Here is a 27,142-nt window from a genome sequence, read left to right as displayed (position 1 = left end):
CCCATTACCTGGAGCCGTGATTCAGGCCATGCTACTACAGCTGCACACAGGGCTAGCGACCGAGAATATAGTGCCCTGTGGAGCTGCATTCAGCCAGGGCTCTTTTTAATTGCCTCCCCTTTTATTTCTAAATGCTCGGAGAAGAAGGAACGATGTCAGTTTGATTGAGGGGGAAATGCAGTGAATAAAAATGTTAATACATTCCTCCATTTCCAGTTAACTCACAGTGGGGTTATGAGACACTATCCTCCTGTTAAACTCCTTTTAAGAATCTCATTGAACGTCCTTCTCTAGAAAAACCGACATTGCAATTAAAAAAAAAAGATTCAGGACTGCGTAGGCTGTAATTGGAATAAAAGAGGGTAAAAAAAGAATTGTAGTGTTCAGTCTGTGTTACTAGCTTCTAACCAGCAGGGCTGAACTATCACAGATAAGCCCCCACACATATCATTTGTTGCTGTTGAGTCCATGGGAAAAAGTAAAGACTGTTCCTGCCCTGCAGTGCTTACAAATTAAGGGCTTTTCATTGATGTCAGTGGGCTTTGGATCAGGCCCTATGGTTGTGAGGCAGCATAGTCCACCAATGCCAATCAGGAAACAAGCAGTTAAATCATTCAATACCTCTTCTACATTCCACTGTTCACTTCCCCAACTACCTTCCTTCTTCCAGCAGCACTGCAGCCTCTTCTCCTCTAGCATAGTAGGTTGCAATGCTGTGAAGAGCCACGAATGGCCTGATGCCTTGGATGTCCTGGAACACCAGGCAACAGAACCCTTGAGAGCCCCAGTCTATATGCACTGAGGGCACAGATGCTTCATAGAAATGTAGGACTGGACAGGGCCACCCAGAGGGGGGGGCAAAGGGGGCAATTTGCCCCGGGCCCTGGGCTCCGCAGGGGCCCCCAAGAGAACAGCGGGGGCTCCCGCCTCCGCCCCTCTCCTGGAGCCTCGGCATATCAAACGCCGAGTCTCCGCCGGGGCCCCTGAGCCCCACCCCGCTCACAGCCGCGTCATCAGGGGGCGGGGCTGGGAGCTCCGGGCTGAGCTCGGCTCCCTCAGCTCGGCGTGGAGCTCCCAGCCCCGCCCCCTCCCCACGCGGCTCTGAGCGGGACGGAGCTCAGGCCCCACCGGCCGCACGCTGCGGCTGTTCCGGCGAGGCGCTGAGACTCCGGGTGAGGAGGGAGCCGGGGGTAAGAGGTTGGGGGCGGGGCGGGAAGCGCAGCCTGGTCTTCGGCGGCGGGGGGCCCCTTCCGTTCCGGGACCCGCCGCCAAAGTGCCCCGAAGACCCGCGGCGGGGACCCCCCGCCGCCGAATTACCGCCGAGACCGGGCTGCACTTCAGCGGCGGGTCCCGCTTCGGCGGTAATTCGGCGGCGGGGGGCTCCCACCGCGGGTCTTCGGGGCACTTCCGCGGCGGGTCCCGGAACGGAAGGGCCCCCCGCCGCCAAAGACCCCGGGCCCCCGGAATCCTCTGGGCGGCCCTGGGACTGGAAGGGACCTTGAGAAGTCATCAAGCCCAGTCCCCTGCACTGAGGCAGGACCAGGAAAGCCTAGATCTTCCGTGCAAGGTGAATGTCCAACCTGTTCTTGAAAACCTCCAGTGATGGGGTTTTCACAACCTTCCTCGGAAGCCTGTTCCAAAACTTAACTCCTCTTATAGTTAGAAAGTTTTTCCTAATATCTAACCTAGATCTAATCTTGCTAAAGATTAAGCCTATTACTTCTTGTCCTACCTTCAGTGGACACAGAAATTGATCTCAGTTTTCTTTATAACCAAGACTTAACATATTTGAAGACTGTTATCAGGTCTTCTCCTAGTTGTCTTTTCTCAGGACTGAACACTGAACCTTTCCTTATAGGTCAGGTTTTCTAAACCGTTTGTCATTTTTGTTGCTGTCCTCTGGACTCTCTCCAATTTGTCTACATCTTTGCTTAAGTATGGCACCCAGAACTGGATATAGTACTCCAGCGGTGTACTCACCAGTGATGAGTAGAGCAGGACAATTACCTCCTATGTCTAAGATACAACACTCCTGTCAATACACCCCAGAATGATATTAGCATTTTTCACAATGAATCACATTGTGAGCCCCAGATGCTAACCATCTGAAAAAGTAAGCTACTTAGCTAAGGTGCATCCAATTCCCATCAGCATCAGTGGGAAATGTGGCTGCTCAGCACCACTGGAAAGCCAAGCTACTTTGGCTCAGGTGCCCAGATATCTATTTAAGTGCCTACCTTTAGCCACCATATGTGACAATTTCCACATATGTTCATATATACCATTTCGGCCACAAAATACATCATCACTTTTTTTAAAAGACTCAATGTCTTTATGTTTGAAACTGCCTCTGGAATTCCCAGGGAACCATTTGAAGAAAATTAAAAAGAAATGCCAAAAATACAGCCATCATCAACCTCCAGCCATAAACTTTAATTGGAAAACAGATATTAAGTATGTATCTTTATTACATTTTGAAACCATGAATAGTATACGGAGCTGGCTGAGGGCTGAGCTCTGAACAATGATCACATTGCTTTATTATTCAAACGTAAATGAAAGTGCATTGTATTATCAATTAATGTTTGGCTCTTTTCTAAGAAATACATAAAATCTGCCAGGCCTCAGCTGGTGATTTACATACTCAAGTACGTTTAATCTCAAGCCTAAAAGCAAGGGTTGGAAGAATAGTAGTAGCCAGAGCTGTTGCCAAGCAACTTATCCCTGGATTTAGCATTCTCATGAAAGGAAAAATGACAAGGAATTTAATTAACTAATACCTCAGCCTGCTCCTGCCAAGTGCTGGCCATTTTCCTTTAATTCAGAATCGCTGAGGAATGACCCTCATTAAGGTCAGTGTTTGGAAGAGTTGGCACGGTATGCCTTTTGGAGACTGCTACTGCACCGACTCATCGAGCAACAGCTTGGGCATACATGTTGCATATTCAGGCAACATCCCTCTGCCCTCACCCAGCCCAAGTAGCTAGACATGATGGGCAGTTGTGTGATGAGGCATGGAAACCCCCCCACCCTGGGGAACTGCTCCAAAAAAGCAAGGATATATAGACAGAGGCTTGCCTTTGAACCAGACCAGGGTCCAGATAAACCCCATCAAAATGTCTAATCACTATTTGCCTAGATGGAAGTTACTCGGCGGTGTGTAATCTAGAGTTGGTGACGTGTTCTAGGCTCCTCAGAGAGAGCGAATGATGAGAATGCTGACTGCTATCCTCTGATATCCAAAATGCCAGGAGGAAACAGACAAAATAGTCCCAAGTATCAGTGGCTCCAGCAAAGTTAGCAGGGAAGCATCATAAATTCATCCCAGTGTGGAGATCAACAAGTGCCATTGGGACAGGAACTGTCAGACTTAGTGGAAGGACAGAAATATCTATGAAGATGAAGCAAAACAAGCAAAAGAAAAACAGACAGAGCATCTCACCACTAGAGGCTCAGCGCAATAAACTCACAAGCAGCACAGCTCCCAACAAACACACCCAAGCACTTTTTCACATACCCAGCAAAGCACACTTAAAGATAACTAACCAGACTGTGTTTTTCATTCCTGCTTTTCTGAGAAAGAAGAAAACACTCTTCTACAATAAAAAACAACTACCACAGAACAATACTTTCCACCATTTTCATGCTCAGAAAAAACACCACAAGGCTACATCAAGGTTAACAAGACCAACCTTTCACAGCCACTCATCAGATAAAGAAATGATCCCTGAAAGCATAATCTTAACAAACACCCCCTGCCAGTCAGAGACCATTCCAGCGCATTGCCCTCTAACTAGTGGTTGCTACAATTTGGCCTTCAAAGACAGAGAGCACTACAGGAAGCCCCATGTGAACAGATCCTGGCTCTCAACTCTGCCCCTTCTGTAGGCTCCCTATCAAAGCAAACCTGCTCAAAGTAGTCAGCCCCTTTCATTTGCATAAACTGAAGACACTGACGGGCCACTTCACCTGCAGAGCCTAAAACAACAATCCTCTAGCTGGCCAAGCCAAGAGCTCTCTAGAAACTAGAGCCCATGCAGTTTTGGACACCCAGAGCAGAGCCGTAACAAGGAATTTTTGCGCCCCAAGCAAGGGCCGGCTCCAGGCTCTTCGGCAGCGGGTCCCTGAGTCCCTGTCGGAGGGAATGACCTGCCGCCAAATTGCAGCTGCCGCTTCATTCATTCTTCAGCGGCAATTTGGCAGTGGGTCCTTCTCTCCGAGAGAGACTCAGAGACCCGCCGCTGAATTGCCGCCGAAGAAGCAGTGACGGTAGAGCTGCTGCCGAATTGCTGCTGATCGCGGTAGAGCAGCGCCCCTCCGCTTTGCGCACTCAAGGCAAGCACCTCACTAGCCTCGCTCTTGTTACGGCACTGACCCAGAGCACGATTCTTTGGCACTAGTGACCATAATGGAGGAAGTCAGCAGTGGGGAGCCGGGCTCTCCAACGAGGAGTGTTTCCTGAACCTGAGGACCAGTCTCACCATTCTCCAGGAAGCAGGAACTCCCAATTTTTTGGGGAACCACCCCAGAAGCTTTGACTTAAAAGTAGTGTGCTATGTTTTCAGTTTTTACAGATATTCACTGATAAGTTACCAGGTTTTTTAATTAAAGGAGTTCAGATTTTACTGATTTACACCCATTTATCAAGCCATTCAATATTTTGGGGTATTTATTTTTGTTAAACACTAACACTTTATGCAATTGTTGTGTCCTGAAGCTCTGAGATTGAAGCAGTCTCGCAGTGTAAAATACAGAACACACGCACATCAGAGGTCAGAAAAATCAAAGAATGTGAATATCACGCTATGATTGGCTCACAAGGAGATGCTGCCTATTTCTTTGCATCTGTTTAGTGTGGCACTGAATTTAATCAATCCTCCACAGATAAAGATAAGGTAAAAAGGTAAACATGGGATGAAAACACAAATATATGCCTGAATACCAACAAGAAAATCAGTGCTTAGAACTTTTCAAGACAAATAAAGACAGGAGTGAAGAGGATGCATTGCGCTGCAAGTACGGCAGCATTGAGGTCAGTACTCACGTTGACAGAATAAAAAGCAAGCAACACAAGAAGCTTAAAGAAGAAGATGAGCTTTGGGATAAACAGTCAGTATCAGGAGCTTTCACCAGGGCTTTAATAAAAGAGAGAATATAGCCATGAATGTGTGTGTGATCTTTGTTTTGCTGGACAACCACTGTTAATTGTGGATGAGGGGAAAGCAGTGGATGTGGTATTTCTGGACTTTAGCAAAGCTTTTGATACAGTCTCCCACAGTATTCTTGCCAGCAAGTTAAAGAAGTATGGGCTGGATGAATGGACGGTAAGGTGGATAGAAAACTGGCTAGATGGTTGGGCTCAACGGGTAGTGATCAATGGTTCCATGTCTAGTTGGCAGCCGGTATCAAGTGGAGTGCCCCAAGGATTGGTGCTGGGGCCGGTTTTGTTCAATATCTTCATTAACGATCTGGAGGATGGTGTGGACTGCACCCTTAGCAAGTTTGCAGATGACACTAAACTGGGAGGAGTGGTTGATACTCTGGAGGGTAGGGATAGGATACAGAGGGACCTAGACAAATTAGAGGATTGGTCCAAAAGAAATATGATGAGGTTCAACAAGGACAAGTGCAGAGTCCTGCACTTAGGATGGAAGAATCCCATGTACTGCTACAGACTAGGGACCGAATGGCTGGGCAGCAGTTCTGCAGAAAAGGACCTAGGGGTTACGGTGGACAAAAAGCTGAATATGAGTCAACAGTGTGCCCTTGTTGCCAAGAAGGCTAATGGCATTTTGGGTTGTATAAGTAGGGGCATTTCCAGCAGATCGAGGGATGTGATCATTCCCCTCTATTCAGCACTGGTGAGGCCTCATTTGGAGTACTGTGTCCAGTTTTGGGCCCCACACTACAAGAAGGATGTGGATAAATTGGAGAGTCCAGCGGAGGGCAACAAAAATGATTAGGGGGCTGGAGCATATGACTTATGAGGAGAGGCTGAGGGAACTGGGATTGTTTAGCCTGCAGAAGAGAAGAATGAGGGGGGATTTGATAGCTGCTTTCAACTACCTGAAAGGGGGTTCCAAAGAAGATGGATCTAGACTGTTCTCAGTGGTAGAAGATGACAGAACAAGGAGTAATGGTTTCAAGTTGCAGAGGGGGAGGTTTAGGTTGGACATTAGGAAAAACTTTTTCACTAATAGGGTGGTGAAGAACTGGAATGGGTTACCTAGGGAGGTGGTGGAATCTCCTTCCTTAGAGGTTTTTAAGGTCAGGCTTGACAAAGCCCTGGCTGGGATGATTTAGTTGGGTTTGGTCCTGCTTTGAGCAGGGGGTTGGACTAGATGACCTCCTGAGGTCCCTTCCAACCCTGAGATTCTATGATTCTATGAATTGCTGGGAGGCCTATTGGTGACTTTGTGCAGCAATAGTGTCCAGCAGCAAAAGCCCTTCCTAATGTGGACAACTTCACTCATAAGTATCTGAAAGAAAATGATGGAATTAATTGCAGGAAATGTGGTGCCTAGTCTGATTTTTTATTAGTCTCCTGATGCTTTCGACCATCTGATTCTTGGCCTTTTGGTTTTGTTTTTTTATTTCAAAGTGAATAAATCTGCATTGTTTTGTGCTGAGGTGACATTCGTCCCCTCTGCTGACACTGGTTTTGTCGACACAGCAATAACTGACATGTTTGAGAAGGACCAACTAACTTGGGAAAACGTGGCCACAACTAACACAGATTCTGCTTCCGACATAGTTAAATTTACACAGGAGATTAAACTCAATCAGAAACTGGAGCTGTTATGTATTACCTGTCCTGCTCAACATTGCACCATCAGCAGTTACTGTTACAGAAGAAATGAAAGAAGTGAAATTTTGCATCATTGGATTTGGGACCATTTTCAAGCGTGCGAACAAGTTGAAGGCTTTGTTTTACACAATGCGAGACTAGTACAGAGCCAACAGCTGATTACCTACTCCTGTTGTGCCACATCGGTGGATGACCTTGTACTTTGCTGCCTGCCATGTAAATAATGTGTGGACTGTGCTAATGCATCGCCTAGATCATGCTGAGTTTGTTGGTTCTAAATCAGAAACTGCTGAAGCTTCTTTTTGGAATGTCATCCAGGTGTTTCACCCCCTTTCTCAAAGTGAATTTGGCAGCAGATTGCGACCATTATACCAGAGCTGCTCAACTATTTGTCACTAAAGATGAAGTTTCAGATCTGAAAAGGGAATTTACTACTTATATGAACTTGCCTTACCCTGACAATGTGAAACTGGATGTGCTGGCTTATTGGAACAGTCATCAAGACACACTTCCCAACTTCGGCAGAGTGGCATGGCAAGCTTTGAGTGTACCCCCTTATCTATTGATGCAGAGCACTTATTTTCAAAGGTGGACTATCTCTAAGCCAGCAAGAGGATACTTTGAAGAAAATTATGTGCGTATACACAAACCAGAATTTCTAGAAAAAAACTACCAGCTCTGAGAGAGACAAAATATATCTTTGTGCATTAAAAAAAGAAGTTTCAATTATACCATAGTAAAATGTGTATATTACAAAAGCTTTTTTTTTCTTTCCCTCCCCCCCTCCCCCCAATTTTTCACAGTTTTCTTATTTTTGTTTTTAACATGATTTCATCCCAGGTTTAATGTTTGGAAAATAAACTGAAAAGTTCCTAGATTTTTTTTTTTTACAAATAAAAAAAGAAAATGTGGGATACTACTTAAAAGCCAGGATATATACCAGATGCTTTCCTTTGATCTGTACCAGAGTCCAGATAGACCTCGCCAAAATTTTTAATCACTATGCACCTGGATGAAAGTCGTTCAGCAGTATGTCACCTAGAGTTGGTGAGGTATTCTATCTAGACTTTTCATGGACACTGAATTTTGAGAATGCTGGCCACTATCCTTCTGATCTCAAAAATGTTCCCCAGAGAGTGTGAATGGTGGGAATGCTGGTTGCTGTTCTCCTGATCTTAGAAATACCAGTGGGAAGAAACAAAAACTTCCTACACATCAGTGGATCCAGTGTTGTTAGCAGTGAAGAATCATCCATTCATTCCAGTGTGGAGGACAATCAACAGGGCGCCATGAAGAGATAATCTGCAGATTTAGCAAAGGAGCAGAAATAGCTACGAAGATGACGCAGAACAAACAAGAGAGTAAAGACAATCTTTCTATGGTAAACCTGTTGTCTACAGAGTTTGGAGCAAAAACATAAAAGAAACACACTACACATAGAGAGAAAACCCTTTCCTAAAAACTATTGAAAAACACAACTGACTCACACAGTACCTGAAAGCAAATAGAGTATTTAATTGCTCAAAGCTCAGCAACCTTAATCCATAAGCAGTACAGATCCCAGCACCCCCCACCCAAACTCTTTTTCACACACCCAACACAGTAAGCTCAAAGCTAACCAGTTAGATTCTGCTCTCTTCTTCTGAGAAAAAAAGCAAGAGACTCTTCTACAGCAAAAAGTAACTATTACAAAACAGCACTTTCTATCATACTTCTAGTCAGAAAGAAACACTACAGTACTACATCATAGATAGCAAGTCTAGTCTTTTACAGCTATTTTTCTCCAGCTACTAACAAGAAAAATAACTCCTAAAAGCAAAACCTTAACCAACACCCACCCTGCCAGTCACAGACCATTCCGGTGCATTGCTCTTTAACTGGTGGTTGCTACAATTTGGCCTTCACGAGAGAGAGAGCACTACGAGAAGCCCCACATGAACAGATCCTGGCTCTCAACTCTGCCTTCAATGGCCCCCTTCCCTAGGCTGCCTATCAAAGCAAAGCTGCTCAAAGCAGCCATCCCTTTTCATTTGCATAAACTGAAGACACACACAGGCCACTCCCCCAATCTTCTCCCTGCTCCACGGAGCCTAAGACAACAATCCTCTAGCTGGCCAAGCCAAGAGCTCTCTAGAAACAACAGCCTATGCCGTTTTGGACACCCAGAGCTCGTTTCTTTGGCACTAGTGACCAAAATGGAGGAAGTCAGCAGCGGGGAGCCAGGCTGTCCAACAAGGGGTGTTTCCTGAACCTGAAGACCAGTCTCACCATTCTCCAGGGAGCAGGAGCTCCCAATTTTTCTGGTTTCAGTTTTTACTTTAAAGCAAAGATATATTGCCATAGGCTTTCCTTTGAACCAGACCAGAGTCCCAATAAACCCTGTCAAAATGTCCAATCGCTATTCATTTGGAAGAAAGTTGCTTGGCAGTGTGTAACCTAGAATTGGTGGCGTGTTCTAGGCTCCTCAGAGAGCAAGAATGGCGAAAATACAGGCTGCTGTCCTGATCTCTGAAATGCCAGGTGGGAACAGACAAAATCTTCCCAAGCACCAATTGCTCTGGCGGTGTTAGCAGCAAAGTGTCATCCAATCATCCCAGTGTGGATGATAATTGAAGTGCCATGTGGACAGGAACTGTCAGACTTAATGGAGGGACAGAAATAGCTATGAATATGAAGTAAAACAAGGAGAAAAATATAATCATTTAATGGTAAGCCATCTGACTGCAGATATTGGGAACAAAGACTTAACAGGCGCACAGTATGCATGCAAAAAAAAGCCCTTCTCTAAAGACTGTTCAAAAGTACAGCCCAGTCATACAGCAGCTGCATAGGTGCCAACTCTATGGGTGCTCCAGGGCTGGAGCACCCATGACAAAAAATGGTGGGTGCTGAACACCCACTGGCAGCCCTGTCATCAGCACTTCCCACCTGCTGTGGATCAGCTGTTGTGCAGAGTGTAGGAGGTGCTGTGGGAAAAATGAGAATGGGGTGTGCTCAGCGGCAGGAGCAGAAACAGGCAGGGTGGGACCTTGGGGAAAAAGGTGAAGTGGGGGCAGGGCCACTGCCTAGAGCATATTAGGAAGTCAGCACCTCTAAGCAGCTGAAAAGAAACAGAGCATTTCATTGCTGCAGGCTTAGCCTACCAAACCCACAAGCAGCACAGCTCCCCATAATCACACCCTAGAGTACAAGCCTATAGTTAATCACTCAGACTGTGTCCCTGTCTCTTCTCAGAAAAAAACAGGACACTCTTTTACAGCAGAAAGCAGCTACTACAAAATGGTGCTTTCTGTCACTCTTATGCTCAGAAGAAGACACCACACCATAGAGAACTAATCCCTGGAAACATAGCTTTAACTAGCACCCACCCTGCCAGTCATAGGCCATTCTGGCACGTTGTTCTCTAACTGGTTGTTGCTGCAATTTGGTTTTCACGAGAGAGAGAGCACTATGAGAAGCCCCAAGTGAGCAGATCCTGGCTCTCAACTCTGTCCTCCACAACCCCTTCCCTAGGCTGCCTATCAAAGCAAAGCTGCTCAAAGTAGCCAGTCCCTTTCATTTGCATAAACTGAAGACACACACAGGCCACTCCACCAATATTCTCCTTCTCCCTGCTCCGCAATGCCTAAGACAACAATCCTCTAGCTAGCCAAGCCAAGAGTTTTCTAGAAACTAGAGCCTATGCAGTTTTGGACACCCAGAGCATGTTTCTTTGGCACCAGTGACCATAATGGAGGAAGTCAGCAGTGGGGAGCCAGGATTTCCAATGATGGATGTTTTCTGAACCTGAGGGCCAATCTTACTATTCTCCTACTAGCAGGAAATCCCACCTTTTCTGAAAATCACTCCAGAAACTTTGATGGGGCTTCCACACCCCTTAAACATCCCAGATACAAGGTGGAAGACAGTGAATCTGTCACAACCCCCACCTCTCATCTTCCTTGCTATATCCTTCAGCTACTAAACAACTCTCTTTGTTACTACAGTGGTTTATTCCTATAAGAAGTCTTTGTACAATTGGTGGAAGGATTCACGTAGAATCATATGATTGGAATGGACCTCAAGAGGTCTTCTAGTCCAGTCTCTTGCATTCAAGGCAGGGCTAAGTATCATCTAGATCATCTCTGACAGGTGTTTGTCTAAACTGTTCTTAAAAACCTCCATAACCTCCATAGGCAATTTATTCTGGTGCTTAACTACCCTGAAGTTAGGAAGTTTTTCCTAATGTCCAACCTAAACTGCCCTTACTGCAATTTAACCCCTTTGTTTCTTGTCCTATCCTCAGATGTAACAAGAAAATTTTTTTGCCCTCCTTCTTGTAAGAACCTTTTATGTTCTTGAAAACTGTTATCATGTCCCCTCTCAGTCTTCTCTTCTCCAGACTAAACAAACCCAATTTTTTCAATCTTCCCTCAGAGGTAATATTTTCTAGACTTTTAATCATTTTTGTTGCTCTTCTCTGGACTTTCTCCAATTTGTCCACATCTTTCCTGAAATGTGTCACCTAGAACTTGACACAATACTTCTGTTGAGTCCTTATCAGCACAGAGTAGAGCAGAAGAATTATTTCTTGGGTTTTGCTTACAGCACTCCTGCTAATACATCCCAGGATGATGTTCACTCTTTTTGCAACAGTTACACTGTTGACTCATAGTTATCTTGTGATCCACTATAACCCCAGATTCCTTTCCACAGTACTCCTTCCTATGCAGTAATTTCCCACTTTGAATATGTGAAATTGATTGTTCCTTCCTAAGTGGAGTACTTTTCATTTGTCCTTATTGAATTTCATCCTTACTAATGTCAAGATATACCACATCTACCACTTCCCCCCATCTACTGGCTTGTTACCTTGTCAAAGAAAGCTATTGGGTTGGTTTGACACTATTTGTTCTTGACAAATCCATGCTGACTGTTACTTATCTTATTATCTTCTAGGTGTTTGCAAATTGATTGCTGGATTTTTTGCTCCGTTATCTTTCTGGGTACAGAAGTTAAGCTGACTGGTCTGTAATTCCCTGGGTTGTCCTTATTTCCCTTTTTATAGATTGGCACTATGTTTGCCCTTTTCCAGTCGTCTGGAATCTCTCCCATCTTTTATGAGTTTTCAAAGATAATCGCTAATGGATCAGATATCTCCTCAGTCAGCTCACTGAGCATTCTAGGATGTATTTAATTAAGCCCTGGTGATCTAAAGACATCTAACTTTTTAAAGTAATTTTTAATTTGTTCTTTTCCTATTTTAGCCTCAGATCCAACTGCACTTTCACTGGTGTTTGCTATGTTAGACGTCCAATTGCTACTAAAAATCTTTGGTGAAAACTGAAACAAAAGTCATAGAATCATAGGGCTTAGCTACACTTGCAGATGTAGAGCGCTGGGAGTTAAACCAGCCTTCAGAGACCACAGCAGGGAAAATGCTGCTGTGTGTTTACACTGTCAGCTGCAAGCGCACTGCTGTGGCCACATTAGCAGCTCTTGCAATGCCACAAAGAGCAGTACATTGTGGTAGCTATCCTAGTGTGCAAGGGGTTGCAACGTGCTTTTCAAATGGGGGGGAGGTTGAGTGTGACAGGGAGTGCATTGTTTGTATGTGGGGGGAGAGAGAGTGTGTTTTGGGGGGCAGAGAGTGTGTCCACCTGCTGTCTTGTAAGTTCAGACAACAGCAGGTTCTCCTCCACCCCCTCCACCCCGCCCTCTCTCTCTCACACACAGAATTCCACAGTAATGGTTGCTTTGTCCTGGAGCAGATAAGCATGCCGGCTGTCAGAAACGGAGCTTTTAAAGGGGATATCAACATTCCTGCAGCTGAGCTCAAAACAATGAGAACAGTGGCCACTTGACTTCAGGGGATCATGGGACATTTGCAGAGGCCAATCACAGCCCAGTAATGCAACACGTCATCCACACTGATGCCCGGACATTTCAGCTGGGGCACAGAAAGCTTTATGCTTCTCATGGAGGTGGATTACCAGAAGCGCTCCAGCTGCAGAGTCCAGGCACTCTAAGTGCCTTGCTAGTGTGAACACCTCAGGAGTCAGGGCACCCGTGGCTGCTTTAATGCGCTCTAACTTGCAAGTGTATCCAAGCCCATAGAGTTAGAAGGGACTGTATGGATCATCTAGTCTACCTCCTGCCAAGATACAGGATTTGTTGTGTTGTTTGGCACTTCTCCCATTTCAACGTTTTCTGTTATTGTTTTCCATCTTCCCCCTGCCCCCCTTCATTGAGTAATGGGCCTACCCTGTCCTTGGTCTTCCTATTGCTTCTAATGTATTTGTAAAAGGTTTTCTTGTTACCCTTTATGTCTCTAGCTAGTTTAATCCCATTTTGTGCCTTGGTCTTTCAAATTTTGTCCCCATATGCTTGTATTGTTTATTTATATTCATTCTTTATCATTTGATGTAGTTCCTACTTTTTGTAGGACTCTTTTTTGAGTTTCAGATCATTGAAGATCTCCTGGTTAAGCCAGGGTCAGGGCCAGCTTTAGGCGATTCCCCTGATTCCCCCGAATCGGGCCCTGCGCCTAAGAGGGCCCCACGCCCACGCCTTAGATGGCCCCACACCCTAAAGAAGAGCGCCTAACTTTTTAATTTTTACTCACCCGGCAGTGGTCTGGGTCTTCGGCAGCACTTTGGCCGCGGGTACTTCACTTGTTTCAAATCAAAACAAAACACTTTGTTCTAGGGGAAATGAAACATTTTATTCAACTCAAAGTGATTTTTTTTACTTCTTGTCTCACAAACATTTTTCTGTTCCAGTTGATCCAAAATTAAACATTTTCAATATTTTGGAACTGCCAGCGAATCAAAAAAAAACAAAACAGTTATTTGCACAGCTCTACTTTAGGTGCTAGTTTCCAGTGGGAAATACTGTTTGTAGCATGTGGATGGGTAGGTTGTTTTATTTTAATTCTTCATTAGGCTTTTAATTAGCTGCTGACTCTCTAAAGGAACACATTATTGATTGTGTTGTATCTGATGGCACTACTAACCAGGAAAGGATGGGCACAACTTGGGCGGAGTTTATCCGCCAGTGTAAGCACACATTTCCACATGCTAAATGCAATCGCATGCAACAAAATGCTGCACAGCAAGATTCATCTGACAAACTTCCACACACAGTTGCTCTGGTCAGACATTCTGGGTGAGATACTGCATGGGGAAAGGGTGGTGAAACACTAATGATGATGATATTTAGTACCCTCAAAGAACTATAGGACAAGTAATTACCCCTGAGAGATAGATAAGGATTGTTATAATCACTAAGGTTGTGAATGGGTTTATGCGGACGGGACCACACACTGCGTGAGGGACAACTGGCAACTACAGTGCCTCCATATGACTTGTACTGGTGGTAGTCCTAGTCTTCCCCAAAAAGAAGTGGGGAGAGGCAAGTGGGGTCATGGATGTAACTCAGTCAACTATAGCCACTGGAGTTGGCTGGTCACAGAGTGGAGCATATATTATGCCCTTTGGCCCAGCAGAGCTGTCACTGAGACATGAATTCCTCCGGAGGAAGTACAGTGGCCAGAATTCCTCCGGGCTAGTTTGTGTTTCACTAGCAGCTTTTTATGAAGACTCCAGTCCTATTGCAACAGATCCCCCTCGCACACACTTCCTGCAGAGGGTGTGGCTCTAAGCCACAATCAAGCTAAAGTTTCAAGACAATCCAGCACACTGAGTACTGAGCTTCCATGAGAATCTCACCACAAGTGAGACAATGTGAGCAGTTGGGTGCTGAGTGCTTCTGAAAATTGGGCCTTATCAGAGGGCTTGTCTACACTGGCACTTTAAAAAACACCCCCCTGAGCGCAGCAAGTTTCAGCGCTGTAAAGCATGAGTGTAGACAGTGCACCAGCGCTGGTAGCTAGGCCCCTCATGAAGGTGGGTTTTTTTAGAGCACTGGGAGAGCTCTCTCCCAGCGCTTTGCCATGACTACACAAGCCACGTTAAAGCCCTGCCATTTGCTGAGATTACCTCTCTCCTCCCCTGGAGCTGTGTTACTCCAAGACATTTTGAGCAGTGTGGGAAATTAAATGCCCATTTCCCATCATTGTTGCTGGAAGTGATCCAGCATGCTGAAAATGTAGCCTCGTTTGAGAACAAAGAAACATTAAGATGAGTTGTAGACTTCATTTGGAAATCAACTGCTGAGTTCTAACAGAAGGATCTATTTAAAATTGGCCTGCCCTAATTGGAGAGCTGGATAGAAACATTTCCAAAAAGAAAAGTAATAGTCCAACATGATATCCACAGCTCCAAACCTACTTTGATCATGATTCATTTTGCTTCCTAACAAGATATGTGGAGTATTGGTCCAACACTACCAGAGTTTGCAACGTGCTATGCTGCCTACTTTAGTTACTCCCTGCTGAGAAATAAGTTCATTAACGTTTATCAATCAGCTGTTGTCTCTGCTTTTGTCTGCCCTTGTCACCCAGTTTGCCTAGTTCCTGCCTTCTCCAGTATTACCTTGTTTGTTCGACATAATTACTTTTTTTTTATGATCTGTTCCCTTGGCAGAACCTTCTATATCAGCTTGTCAATTATAGTTGTAAGCTTTTGTGAGGACAGAAGTATGCTTGCTTGGTTTAGGCAAGGTTAAAGAAAGCACACTTAAAAACTTAAAGATTAAAGGAAGGTTTGAATTGTATGAATTCCATCAAGCCATAAAATCAATATGCTGGGGGGCTGGGGGGGTGGGGGGGGAGGGAAGCGTATAACTGGGATTTTCATGACTCACACAAGGAAGAGACTAAAGGAAATATCAGCGGGCTTTCAACATTTGACTTTCATCCTTCCTTTGGAAGTTCTTTGTACAATCACGTTTACCAATTTTCCCTCTCTTGCCCATTCTTCATTTTCCTCTGGGGAGGAAGCTCAAGAGATTAAAGTTTGGGACGAATTTATATTCTCAGTCTCTGCATCATGTGGAAATAACTAAATTGATACAGCAGTAGTTTGACTGTTTCAGCAAGATCAAAATGGATTTTTCTACAGCCTAAAGGCTGATTAATCGTCTAATCTTTGTCTTCCCCATATCATGACTGGAAAATATAAGACACTGGCGTCTTTTCATATAGTGTTGTCAGGAAATGTTCAGGTTCAGTCAAAAATCTTTTGATCAGCCTTATTTGCATTATCCAAGGAGCCAAGAACTTCAAGATGGTCTTCTGTGCATCAAAGACTATGCAATGCTGCTATTACACATGAGCTGCCATTCAATAGTCAGGCAGACTGAGCAAATATGGATGAGAAGAAATGTTCAATTGAAACAAAAAGTAATTAAACATGAAAAAAAAAATTAAAAAGTAATTGAAAAATAATTAAACTCCCTAAAACATGACAGCCATTGCAGCTGGACTCCTTTTCACATTCCTGTGTTGCTAATTTAGAAAGGCACCTAGTGAAGGTACGTCAGTGTAATTCCCAGCCATAACAAATAATGTGCTTGATCCTGTTCCCACTCAAGAAGAGAATTTTTCCACTAACTTCAGTGGGACCAGCATCACGCCCAGTGAATAGGTTAAACCATGCGACCCTTCAGAGTGCATGACCGAGGGGACATAGGGCCCCAAAGTCCTGTTTGTTCAGTGCATAGAAGGAAGTCAGAATTGGCTAGGGCAGGAAAGGGCAGCTACTGCTGCCTGCAGTGTTAGGTGGCCTTACAGAACATTTCTAAGCAAGGTCATGACCCTTCCTCCCATGGTACCAATAAGCAGCTGCAAGGGGAGCACAGACTATATGTCTGTCCAGCAGGGACACAAAGAGACAGTGCAAACCATGCTCCTCACAGACTCCCACGACTTCTACAGCTGTAAGTCCACTCTCCAACCTACCCTGGGGCACAGGCTGCTCCCTACCCCCTCATATGCTACAGTGGATAAATCCAGAGGTGGAAGTAAGCTGGTAAGCCCCGGTACGGCGTACTGGCAAGAGCCGGTGCACCGTACTGGGGGTGGCCCGGCTTCCCCAGGCAGCAATTTAAATTGCCGCCTGAGCCCTGCTGCTGGAGTCTGGAGTAGTAGCAGGGCTCCAGGGGTTATTTAAAGGGCCAGAGCTCCCACTGCCTCTACTGCCCTGGGCCCTTTAAATAGCCGCCGGAGCCCCGCTGCCGCTACCCCAGGGCTCCGGGGGCTATTTAAAGGGCTGGGGTGGTAGAAGCCCTTTAAATAGCCCCTGGAGCCCTGCTGCCGGAGCCCTGGGGTAGCAGCAGCAGTCGGGGGCTCCAGCAGCGGTTTAAAGGGCCCAGGACAGTAGAGGTGGCTGAGCCCTGGGACCTTTAAACTGCTGCCAGAGCCCCCGGCTGCCGCTGCTATCCTGGCAGGGGAGGGGGAGGGCACTTACTGGTACAGGGCGGGCTGGGGCTGGCTCTGACCCCCCCATCCCCCCTCCATCCACCCGAGGCCCCGCCCCTTCCAGGCACCAGAGCTGGCCCCAACCCAGCCCCATACCGGTAAGTCCCTATTTCTACTTTCACCCATGGATAAATCCATAATTTGGTTTAAGGTGACATATTAATGGGATTGCAGATATTTACCAGCAGATCTCTCTTTGAAGGGATCAAAAAAACCTACACATTTTGCATGAAATCCACCCCTGTTCAGAGACCAGCACAAGGCTTAGGTGCTACTTCAATCCCACCTAAGAGGTACATAAACCCACAGGCCCCAATCCTGCAAAATCTCATGCATGCACTTAACTTTAAGCATGTGAGCAGTCCAGATGATGTCAAATAAAAAGTTCAAGAAAGCAGACCATTATGTAGTATTCACCATAGGAAAGGGCAGTATGGCAAATATATTAGAGCATTCAGTGATGAGGGACAGGGAGGCAGACAGGTCAAGGCAAGGATTGCAAGACATCTGGTCAGGTGAGATTTGAAAAAAGGTGGAAGTCAAATGCCCTCAGCTTGGCATGTGGACTTGGAGAAAAACTGCAGAGAAGAACCAGACAGACTCCCGATAGAAGCAGCTAAAGCGGGACTGCTACACTGGGAGGGGACGGGGAAAATAGGATGCAGGTTGGGCCACCCCTCCCCCAACACCTCCCTGAATTCAGAACTGTGCAGAGGACTCCGCCAACACACATTCTGGGGGCACTGGGACCCAGGTGGTGCCATATTCCTGGCGGTTTCATCACATGACATAATCTTTAATTAAAGATTAATCTTTAATTCCTGGAGACTCCAGAACAATCCTGGAGGGTTGGCAACCCTAGTGGGTGCCTCCCCTTCCCGAACCATGTATCTTGGAGAAAAACTGCAGAGAGCAGCCAAGCCAACCAGAAGCTCCAGCCGGTAGGAGTAGAGACAGCCAAAGCAGGGACCTTTGGACAGTCAGAGAACTTTCTATAGTTCTGAGCAGACTTTCTTGTAGGTCTAACTTAACTGAAATGAGACAAGCCTGAACAAGCCAGGATAAAACAAGTAATTCCAGAAACAACTACCTACTGTGAATGTTTACAGTAAATAAGGGAGGCAGAAACTAACTAAACTAATATGGGTATGTTTATGGTAAACAAAGCAGGCCTGAATGCCCTGAATTGATAAATTTGTTTTACACAATCTGCAAAGTGACTGGTCCTTATACAATCTGCAAAGTGACCGGTCCTTACATGCAAAAAGTAGAGAATTCTGTAGCTAGGAAAGATGTATATAAACTGAGTAGAATGTGACTTGAATTGGAACTGTGATATCACCCTGTACCTAAACCCCCTATGTCTGGGTCTAGAGTGGGCAAAGAGCTGTATCAGGCCTAATAAAGTAACCTGAATGATGTGCTGAAGACTAATTGAGTTTTTTGGATCCCAGAGAACTGTATGAAGTGTTCTTCCAGGACTGGACAAGGTGTTCTAGATAAGCTGACTGGAGAGGTCTCGGAGGTAGAGTGACCAGGTGTCCATTTTTTGACCGGAACACCTGGTCAAAAAGGGACCCTGGCAGCTCCGGTCGGCAATGCTGCGGTGCTAAGGCAGGCTAGTCCCGACCTGTCCTGGGGCACCGTGCTGTGTCCCAGAAGCGGCCAGCACGTCCAGCTCCTAGGTGGGGGGGCCACGGGGCTCCGTGTGCTGCCCTCACTCCAGCACCGGCCAATGGGAGCTGGAGGGGCAGTGCCTGCAGGAAAGAGCAGTGCGTGAGGTGCCTCCTGTCGCTCTCCCCTGTCTACTAGTGCCAGACCTGCTGGCCGCTTCTGGTGTGCATGCAATGTGATGCCAGGACAGGCAAGCAGCCTGCCTTTGCCTCCCCCCGCTGCACTGCTGACCAGGAGCTGCACAAGGTAAACCCATGCCCCAACCCCCTGCCCCAGTCCTCAGCCCCCCACACCCCGGAGCCCCCTCCTTCATCCAAACCCCTCAGCCCCACCCCCACCCCAGAGCCTGCATCCCCAGACGGAGTCCACCCCTGCTGCACCCCAACCCCCTGCCTCAACCTGCAGCCCCTCCTGCACCCCAAACCCCTCATCCCTGGCCCCAGCCCAGAGCCCACACACACACCCTGCACCCCAACCCCCTGCCCCAGTCCTCAGCCCCCCAAAACCTGGAGCCCCTTCCTTCACCCAAACCCCCCAGCCCCACCCCCACCCCAGAGCCTGCAACCCCAATGGAATCTTCATCCCCGCTGCACCACAACCCCCAGCCACAACCAGCAGCTCCCTCCAGCACCCCAAACCCCACAGCCCAGGCGCCAGCCCAGAGCCCACACCCCCACGCCAGAGCCCACACACCCCTGCACCCCAACCCCCTGCCCCAGCCCAGAGCCCCCTCCCACACCCTGAACCCCTCATCTCCAGCCCCACCCCAGAGCCCTCACTCCCTCCTGCACCCCAACACCCTGCCTCAACCCTCAGCCCCCTCCCACACTCCAAGTCCCTCGGCCCCACTCCCCAACCTGGAGCCTCCTCCTGCACCCCAAACTCCCATCCCCAGAGCCCACATCCCAGCTCAGAGCTTGAACCCCCTCCCAGACCCCAAACCTCTGCCCCAGCCCAGTGAAAGTGAGTGAGGGTGTGGGAGAGCGAGCCTCAGGGAAGGGGGAATGTAGTGAGTGGGAGAGGGCCTCAGGGAAGGGGCGGGGCCCTGGGAACAGGCAGGGCTAGGGTGTTCAGTTTTGTGCAATTAGAAAGTTGGCAACCCTACTCAGAGAGAATCCCAGCATTTCTCTGCCCAGTGCTGACTGGATGTTTGCTCCAAACCTCCCCTTTCTGTCTCATCACTTGAGTTTCACTCCATACCTGTCCCACCTCTTACCCTTTTCTTCCCAGCCCTGTCCCCTTGTAGCCAAGAATAAAAGATATTAAGTATATTTAGTATATAGAGGTGAAATATTAGTATTAATTAATGTTGTAACACAGGGCCTACAGCCTCAGGCCTGCAAAATATTTAGCTTAGCCACACAAGGCTGTAGGCCTGAAGCAGGTCGGCATGAATAGTTGACCAAAAGACAACCTTGTCCCAGTAAAGTGTAAGATTACAGTAAAAGATGTGTTAAGTGATGATGTTCTGAAAATTATGCAGCAATAGTCTGAAAAATATATTGCAGTGTGCCAGTTAATACTGTAGAATGTAACATTTCAGGGGATTCTGTAGTAACCTTAAGTTGCTATGGTAGCTCGTTGATGTAGATGTTATAAGACTAAGGGAACTGAGGGCAATAAGAAATGAGGCACAGCTAAATTAGTGGGGTGTGAAAGCATGGATATAGGGAAAGGGATTGGAACCCTTATGCCTAGGTATAACCTGAAAATGAGAACTGGCGTTCACATGGCACTGTTGTAGCCGGTGTTGCAAGGTATTTACCTGCCAGATAAGCTAAATGTTCATATGCTTCTTCATGCTTTGACCATAATTTCAGAGGACATGCTTCCATGCTGATAACGCTCATTAAAAAAATGTGTTAATTAAATTTGTGACTGAACTCCTTGGGAGAGAATTGTATGTCTCCTGCTCCATGATTTTACCCACATTCTGACATATATTTTGTGTTATGACAGTCTCGGATGATGGCCCAGCATATGTTGTTTGATTTAAGAACACTTTTACTGAAGATTTGACAAAACACAGCACTCGACCCACGGTTTAAGAATCTGAAGTCCCTTCCAAAATCGGAGAGGGACAAACAACACTTGATGCAGAAATTTCAGAACCCAAACCACCATAAAAGAAAATAGTTTTCTGGTGGTGGCATCTGACTAAGGCCTGGTCTACAGTACGCGTTTAAACCGGTTTAAGGAGCATAAAACCGATTTAATGCCACACCCGTCCACACTAAGAGGCCCTTTATATCGATATAAAGGGCTCTTTAAACCAGTTTCTGTACTCCTCCCTAACGAGAGGAGTAGCACTAGTATCGGAATTACCATATCGGATTAGGGTTCGTGTGGTCGCAGATCGACGGTATTGGCTTCCTGGTGGTATCCCACAGTGTACCACTGACCGCTCTGGACAGCAATCTGAACTCGGATGCAGTGGCCAGGTAGACAGGAAAAGCCCCGCGAACTTTTGAATATTTCCTGTTTGCCCAGCGTGGAGCTCCGATCAGCACGGGTGGCGATGCAGTCTGAAATCAAAATAAAAAAAGAGCTCCAGCATGGACCATGCGGATGTGATCGCAGTAAGGACAGGCAAATCTGTTCTATCAGTGCTCCGTTACAGAAGACGGAATTCAAAATCATTTTTAAAAAATCTCCACACAGACGCCATAGCAGGGACTCAGCGCACTGCTGCATGACAAGCATAACGAAAGCCAAAGAATCAAATGGACGCTCATGGAGGGGGGACTGGAGTGGGGACTGGAGGACTCAAGCAATCCCACAGTGCCTGCAGTCTCCGAAAAGCATTTGCATTCTTGGCTGAGCTCCAAATGCTTCTAGGGTCAAACACAGTGCCCGCGGTGGTTCAGGGCATAGCTCGGCAATTTACGCACCCCCCAACCCACCCCCAGAAGTGAAAGGGAAAACAATTCTCTCTTGACTCTTGTACATGTCACCCTATCTTTACTGAATGATGCAGATAGACGTGATGCTGCAGCAGTCAGCACCAACATCCTTACTCCCCACCCCCCACCATGGGTGGCTGATGGTGCAATATGGCTGATATCCATTGTCATCATCAGACTATTGGCACATGGGACAGTGCAAAAGGACTGGTAACCATGCCGACTAGCATTCAGTGAAGTCAATCATGGGTGCCTGTGTAAAAAACTCCTGATTTTTCCTGGTAGATGGTGCAGTCTGGCTGGTAACCGTCTTCATCATAGCAACAGGGGGCTGAGCTCCATCAGCCCCCACCCTTCATGTGTAAAGAAAAGATTCAATTGTCCCTAGACTAGCAGCGGGATGCTAGGCTCCTCTCCTCCACCCTGCTTAATGTCCTGTCTGGACTATCATAGCAGCTGAAGGCTGCCTTCCACTCATTTCTCACTAACAAGTCACTGTGTCTTATTCCTGCATTCTTTATTACTTCATCACACAAGTGGGGGGACACTGCTACAGTAGCCCAGGAAGGGTGGGGGAAGAACTGAATCAACAGGTGGGGTTGTTGCAGGAGCACCCCCTGTGAATAGCATACAGCTCATAATTTCTGCTGGATCTGACACAGAGCAGCTGTGCTCTCTGGTTCTATGATACACAGCTTTTCTAGTACACTTGCCCATATTCTAGGCAGGACTGATTCTATTTTTAGATACCAAAAAGGAGGAATTGACTCAGGGAGTCATTCCCAATTTTGGCTTTTGCACCCCTGGCTGATCTCAGCCAGGGGCACTTATGACAACAGCAAATGGTGCAGTGCAAAAGGACTGGTAACCATGATCATCTTATTACCAATTTATGGTATGGTAGATGGTACAGTATGACTAGTAACCATCTCTGCTGTCACGCAAAAGCATGCTGCTGTGTAGCGCTGCTGAATCGCCTCTGTCAGCGGCATCTAGTACACATACGGTGACAGTCACAAAAGGCAAAACAGGCTCCATGATTGCCATGCTATGGCATCTGCCAGGGCAATCCAGGGAAAAAAGCTGCGAAATGCTTGTCTGCCGTTGCTTTCCCAGAGGAAGGAGTGACTGATGACATTTACCCAGAACCACCCGCGACAATGATTTTTGCCCCATCAGGCACTGGGATCTCAACCCGGAAATTCCAAGGGGCGGGGGAGGCTGCGGGAACTATGGGATAGCTATGGAATAGCTACCCACAGTGCAACGCTCCAGAAGTCGACGCTAGCCTAGGACCGTGGACGCACACCACCGATTTAATGTGTTTAGTGTGGCCACGCGCACTCGATTTTATACAATCTGTTTTGCTAAACCGGTTTATGTAAAATCGGAATAATCCCGTAGTGTAGACGTACCCTCAGATGACGAAAATGAAGGTGCACCAATCCACACTGCTTTGGATCATTATCAAGTCCAGAACCCACCTGTTCTCACTTTCAGGTGACATTGTAAATAAGTAGCAGGCAGCATTATCTCCCATAAATGTAACAAACTTGTTTGTCTTAGTAATTGGCTGAACAAGTAGGATTGAGTGGACCTGTCGGCTCTAAAGGTTTACATTGTTTGGTTTTTTCAATGCAGTTATGTAAGGAAAATAATTCTACATTTGTAAGTTGCAATTTCACATTAAAAAGATTGCACTACAGTACTTGTATGAGGTAAATTTAAAAATGTTATTTCTTTTGTTTATCATTATTACCGTGTGAATATTTGTAATAAAAAAATAATAATATAAAGTGAGAATGGTACGCTTTGTATTCTGTGTTGTAATTAAAATAAATATATTTGAAAATGTAGAGAAACATCCAAAATATTTATAATGAGTTTAAATTGGTATTCTATTATTGTTTAACGGTGCAATTAAAACTGTGATTAATCATGACTAATTTTTTTTAATTTAGTTAATTTGTTTTGAGTTAATCGCTTGAGTTAACTGTGATTAATTGACAGCCCTACTATAATGGCATTTTTAGGAAAACATGTAGAGAAAATACACAAAAATCAAGACGTGTCGTCGTTTCCAAGAACTCAAACAGTCTAAAGCAATAACACAAACTATTGGCAAGAAGCTCAGCAACAGAGCCGGGGCCCTGAGAATAGAGGTTGCTTACATTCAGATGCTATGTGGACAGTGTATTCAAGAAGGCAATTCTGAGATGTGTGTGACTAGTGTTTCTTCCTGGGTGGGAGGGAAAAAAAATCTTGGATGTGCTGTGCTGCAGTGTTCATTGCAGTCTAATCAAGAAGAGGATTTGTAGCAGCTGTGAGAACAGCTATTAAACTTGAATCTTATGGCTAAACAAAAGAGGTGTTTGTTGACAGCGGTTGTCAGATGGGAAGAGGCCAAAAAGGATATGAGCCACTGGTGCAGATGATACCTTGCAGAAAAATTAGGTTTAAGTTATTCCTTTGCTTGGGAAAGCAAATCCACCTGGAACCAGGAGAGCTATTTGGCTGGCTGCCAGATTAGCATTTCCTGGGTGAAATCAAAATTAAAAATGGAAGCATAACATCCACACATTAAAATAAAAGGGGAGAGAGGGGGAATGGACAAAGAGGTTAGAAATATTTGTGTATCAATTAAAAATACTGGACCAGTTCCTGAGCAGAAATAATTCAGCATAGCTGAAGTTTAGTTCCACCAGTTGAGGATCTGGTCCATTGTCTTGAGAAGTTTAATATTATTTTATGTTTATCAAAGAATCATAGGACTGGAAGGGACCTCAAAAGATCATCTAGTCCAGTCCCATGCACTCATGGCAGGACTAAGTATTATCTAGAGTCTAGACCATCCCTGACAGGTGTTTGTCCAATCTGCTCTTAAAATCTCCAATGATGGAGAGTCCACAACCTTCCTAGGCAATTTATTCCAGTGCTTAACCACCCTGACTATTAGGAAGTTTTTCCTAATGTCCAACCTAAACCGCCCTTGCTACAATTTAAGCCCATTGCTTCTTGTCCTATCCTCAGAGGTTAAGAAGAACAATTTTTCTCCCTTCTCCTTATAACAACCTTTTATGTACTTGAAAACTGTTATCATGTCCCCTCTCAGCCTTCTCTTCTCCAGGCTAAACAAACCCAGTTTTTTCAATCTTCCCTCATAGGTCATATTTTCTAGACCGTTAACCACTTTTGTTGCTCTTCTCTGGACTTTCTCCAATTTGTCAACATCTTTCCTGAAATGTGGTTCCCAGAACTGGCCACAATATTCCAGTTGAGGCCTAATCAGTGCAGAGTAGAGCGGAACAATTAGGTCTCATGTCGTGGTTACAACACTCCTGATAATACATCCCAGAATGATGTTTGCTTTTTTTGCAACAGTGTTCACCGTTGACTCATATTTAGCTTGTGGTCCACTATGAGCCTCAGATCCCTTTCTGCAGTACTCCTTCCTAGGCAGTCATTTCCCATTTTGTATGTGTGCAACTGACTGTTCCTTCCTAAGAGGAGTACTTTGCATTTGTCATTATTGAATTTCATTCTATTTACTCCAGACAATTTCTCCAGTTTGTCCAGATCATTTTGAATTTAAATCCTATCCTCCAAAGCACTTGCAACCCCTCCCAGCTTGGGAGGGTACAAACTTTATAAGTGTACTCTCTATGCCATTATCTAAATCATTGATGAAGATATTGAATAGAACCGGACCCAGAGCTGATCCCTGTGGGATCCCACCCATTATGCCCTTCCAGCTTGACTGTGAACCACTGATAACTACTCTCTGGGAATGGTTTTCCACCCAGTTATGCACCCACCTTATAGTAGCTCCATCTAGGTTGCATTTCCCTAGTTTGTTTATGAGAAGATCTGCGAGACAGTATCATAAGCTTTACTAAAGTCAAGATATACCACATCTACCACTTCCCCCCATCCACAAGGATTGTTACCCTGTCAAAGAAAACTATCAGGTTGGTTTAACATGATTTGTTCTTGACAAATCCTGCTGACTGTTACTTGTCACCTTATTATATTCTAGATGTTTGCAAATTGATTGCTTAATTATTTGCTCCATTATCTTTCCAGGTACAGAAGTTAAACTGACTGGTCTGTAATTCCCCGGGTTGTCCATTTTTTCCCTTTTTATAGATTGACACTATATTTGCCCTTTTCCAGTCCTCTGGAATCTCTCCCATCTTCCATGACTTTTCAAAGATAAACACTTTTTCCTGCGGGAATCCAAAATAAAAGCTATTTACATACAGCACAGCTAAAATGCAGCCATCACTGGAGTGAGAAGGTGGGGAAATAACAGTGGTGAGAGAGGAAATACTGGGTGAAGACAGGAAGGAACACCCAAATTCTTACAAAAATGCCATGGCATCTTTAATATCCAGTCTGTTCTTTTCTAATATAGCCTTCATCCCATAGTATCCTTGCACCTTCAGCATGACTGGAGTATGTCATGTGTGGTTCCACACAGATTAGCTAGGACATCAGGGCCTAATTCTGATCTCTCCGATCAATTTTATGGCATTTTTACTTTGATGTGAGTGTTAATCCTGATGTACTTTTAAGTGAGATCAGACTTGGACCACTGGTTTTTTGGGTCTCATGCAAAACTTCACAGTTATCTGCCTTGGAAGCAGAAATAAGTCAGAACCTCAAGCTTCAGAGTCATGCTGTCCCAGTGCTTGGGCTGTTTGAATATGGAGTTGTGGTTTGATATCAACTGTGCTTAGAAGGATGAGGTTGACTCTGACAGAATTTGATACAGTGGTTCCTGTCCTTTCAAACTTGATCTCATTTGCTATCCCAAATCCTACATAAAGATGATTTCCAAGGTGTGTAGACATTTTTATAGCAAGGCCTAATACTGAATACAGTGAGAGCTAGTGTATCTAATTCTGTATTAAATTAGGTTGCCCATTATTTCCCTTCATGTGCCTGAGGCTCAGTAGTGTATATCTACCTACAACTGGGGCAATCCAAGAGAGTTCTGTTTCTGCATTGTGTGCAACTCAAGTACAATGCACTCGTTCTGCGCTGGGTAATATGCACTACCTAACCATTTTCAGGCTTCTTTAGGTCTACATACCGCAGCACAGCCAATAAAAAAAGCACTGCATTAAATGTGCAGGCTTGTCAGCAGGGTGGGAATTTGGCAATTAATTTTCATGTCACTAAATGAGGCATATTGTAAATAATAAAGGTTGCTGGCCAATAGTGTACTCTGAAAGAATGAAATAGCTAAATGGATATAATTCCACAAAACTTGAGAAAGGCCCCAAATTTGACATATTTTTCTGATATCACTTTGGGAAATCAATAACAGTTGGGTTGCTTTAGTCTCAAAATAAAAATTCCACTTCTGTTTTTTCTTTCCAATGCCAGCTGTCC

The 27,142-nt window shown here is 45.5% G+C and overlaps 1 pseudogene; it reads right to left on the bottom strand.

The window, feature by feature from the left end:
- Positions 1-3,540: 3,540 nt before the first annotated feature.
- On the bottom strand, positions 3,541-3,743 carry LOC120399702 (annotated as a pseudogene).
- Positions 3,744-27,142: the final 23,399 nt, after the last annotated feature.

Source organism: Mauremys reevesii, linkage group 2, assembly GCF_016161935.1.
Source record: "Mauremys reevesii isolate NIE-2019 linkage group 2, ASM1616193v1, whole genome shotgun sequence".
NCBI classification, from domain to species: domain Eukaryota; kingdom Metazoa; phylum Chordata; order Testudines; family Geoemydidae; genus Mauremys; species Mauremys reevesii.
The sequence above is the reverse complement of the archived record's forward strand: the minus strand, read 5'-3'. Positions and strand labels throughout refer to the sequence as shown.